At 41.0% G+C, this 3,015-nt stretch overlaps 1 long non-coding RNA gene across 1 annotated transcript; it reads left to right on the plus strand.

The window, feature by feature from the left end:
• Positions 1–758: 758 nt before the first annotated feature.
• Positions 759–1,047, plus strand: LOC112844903 (uncharacterized). Its single transcript, XR_003217665.1, has 2 exons — positions 759–818; positions 932–1,047. It is a non-coding gene; the product is annotated as an uncharacterized LOC112844903 (long non-coding RNA).
• The last annotated feature ends 1,968 nt before the right edge of the window (positions 1,048–3,015 follow it).

Here is a 3,015-nt window from a genome sequence, read left to right on the forward strand (position 1 = left end):
TTTGGCAGTTCATGAACTTATGGCACCCATTTCAATCCTGTTTGTAAGAGCAATCGTGTCCTGTTGGTGCCATTGTGGATTGCTGGTCAGAAAGTTTTCTGGTGCCACTAATCAAAGAGACAATGCCCCGAGATAGATTCATTTCAATTATGCAACACCTTCGATTTGATGACAGGGACACGCGGGCAGAACGGGTGAAAACAGACAAATTTGCAGCGATCTCCGACATCTGGACATGCTTCAACGAGAACTGTGCTAAGAGTTTCACTCCAGGGGAACACATGACCATAGATGAACAGCTGTTCCCTACCAAGGTTTGTTGTCCATTCACCCAGTATATTGCAACCAAGCCAGACAAATTTGGGATCAAGTTCTGGATGGCCACGGATTTGGACACCAAATATGTCTGCAGTGCATCTCCTTACTTGGGAAAGGACCCCAGTCGTCAGAAGGGAGAGAGGCTGGCAGAGAACGTGGTCATGAAACTGATGGAGCCGTTTTTGGATGATGGAAGAAATGTCACAACGGACAATTTCTTTACTTCACTGTCACTGTCGCACAGACTGCTGCAGCGCAAAACAACATTACTGGGCACGGTGAATAAAGTCCGGCGTGAACTTCCTCAGCTTGCAAAAGATACTGCAAAGCGAGAGGTATTCTCCACTTCAGTGCTTAGAAGTGGCAGTGTCTCCTTGACAATTTATGCACCTAAAAAAACCAAGACTGTGTGTGTTCTAAGTTCCATGCACCAAGACGTGACGATCGGTGACGGCAGAAAGAGGAAACCCAACACGATCACAGACTACAACCACATGAAGGTATGTGAATGTGTGTACAATTTTACACCAGTGCTACAATGTTTTCTGATGTGTGCTATACAGGCCTATAGAAAAAAACATATACTCATGACTCTCTCGCTCTGCTTTTACAGTGTGGTGTAGACGTGTTGGACCAAATGACATGGATGTATTCTGTAAGATCAGCAACACGCAGGTGGCCAGTAGCGGTTTTCTACAATATGCTGGACCTGGCGGCAGTGAATGCCTACATTTTGTACAAGGCATGTACAGGGTGGACAGGCAAAAGAAGATTGTTTCTGCGTCTTCTAGCTCAGCAACTTCGTAGCCGATTCATGCAGCACAAGGAAATCTTAGCACAGAGGCAGGCTGCTGCAGCTGCTGTGCCAGGGACTGTAAAGACAACGCAGTGCCAGGTGCAAGAGAGCTGCAACAGGAATCGCAGCAGATTTACCTGTGCAACATGTAAGAAATTCACCTGTGCCAAATGCAGGGATGATGGACACTGGGTCTGCAAACGATGTAAAGTTTGAAACACTTTGAAATAAAACAGACTTGTGTACCCATATATTGTGAATGTCTGTCTTTTGTATGTAGGTTGTAACACAGAAGTTTGGCCTGCCTTGGATCTGAGTAAACAAATGCCAATGTTGCGCACACAAACACACACACACACAGCAAATCTGCACTTATTTGTCCCACAAGTGGAAAATCTGCATTGTCATTGCAAAAAAGTATATATAGTATATATATATATATGTGTGTGTGTGTATATATATATACACACACACACACACATATATATATATGTATATATATATATATATATATATATATATATATATATATATATATATATATATATATATGTGTGTATATGATATAGATGTGTCTGTGTGTATAACTAGACTTTATGCATATTATATAAGGTGTGGCTATATAAATATATAAATATATGTACAACTCTGTGTATATATGTTTATGGACAGGCATGCAGGCAGGTAAGGAAGGAAAGTAGCCTTGCAGGGAAGGAAAAACTTGAATCTCTCATGGTTAGGGGTTGGGGGAGGGTGTGTTTGCACAACAAAAGCAGGAGAACAATGGAGCTGACGACCTGTGAAAATCTCAGCGGGGTACCAAGAGGTGTTAAGGTCGGGGGGGAATTTACGCAAATTTGCGCAGGCCAGTAAATCTAGTAGTAGGGACTTGCACCAGGGAAAAAAGGCTCAGTAATTCTAGTGCTAGGGGCCACCGTACTATTTGTATGCAATGTTCCCGCTAATTTTTCATGTGTCTGAGCGAACACACAAAATCTCTGAGCGATCTCGTGGACCACTGTGAGCGACATTAGACTGTTACACTGTGGTCACACCGGCATCGAATCCATCCAAGTTACATGGTTTATTAAAATAATCAAATTACAGCATTTACATTTATGTTTGACTGCTTTTAATTAAGTGTTTTAGCCCACTTACAATTAAATTTCTTAAAAGAAATCTTGTTTATGACCTGTGTAGTATGTTAACACTATTGGAAGTAAAAATAACTTGAACTCCAATTTTGAAAACACAACTTTCTTTCTTTCTTTCTTTTTTATAAAGCTCTGACTTGTATTATAAGTATGAGTCTGTGGCCTGGGAGAGAGTCCTGTAACTCTCTGTCGGCAAAATACAGTATATAATGACCAATGTTGGGCAATTAATTATATAGTTAAAAGTAACTGAGTTATGCAAACAACAAAGTTTGTTGCAGCTGTTTACCTAAAAATGCAGCCAAGGTGTTTTTAAATAAAGATTTCAAACTATTTACAGAACAATCAGCTGTTCTGCATCAAATTTGATGCCACACAAATTATTTGTGCCACTCCAAAAATAATTTCTGTCCACTATGAGATAAAGAAGAACAACATCCTGATACCTGCAGGCCTGACAGCAGGAGATGTATCACTGCTGTAACACCTGTAACACTCAGCAGTCGCCTCATTGTCCTTACACACACAACAAAACTATTGACCACAATACACACTAACTACACAAGATTTGCGCTAAACGTTGCAAATCTCTCACATCTCAAAACACCACCGTCACTCCTAAAACTTTCTCCCGTTTCTTAACAACTAAATGCCATGTTTTGATTGGTCGACATGGTACATTTTTCCACCAAGGAAAGGGCGGTGTCATGGTCCTGAGTCCATGACTCGGGGATTTTGTGTTTGGTG

Source organism: Oreochromis niloticus, unplaced genomic scaffold (genome assembly GCF_001858045.2).
Source record: "Oreochromis niloticus isolate F11D_XX unplaced genomic scaffold, O_niloticus_UMD_NMBU tig00002041_pilon, whole genome shotgun sequence".
Lineage (NCBI taxonomy): Eukaryota > Metazoa > Chordata > Actinopteri > Cichliformes > Cichlidae > Oreochromis > Oreochromis niloticus.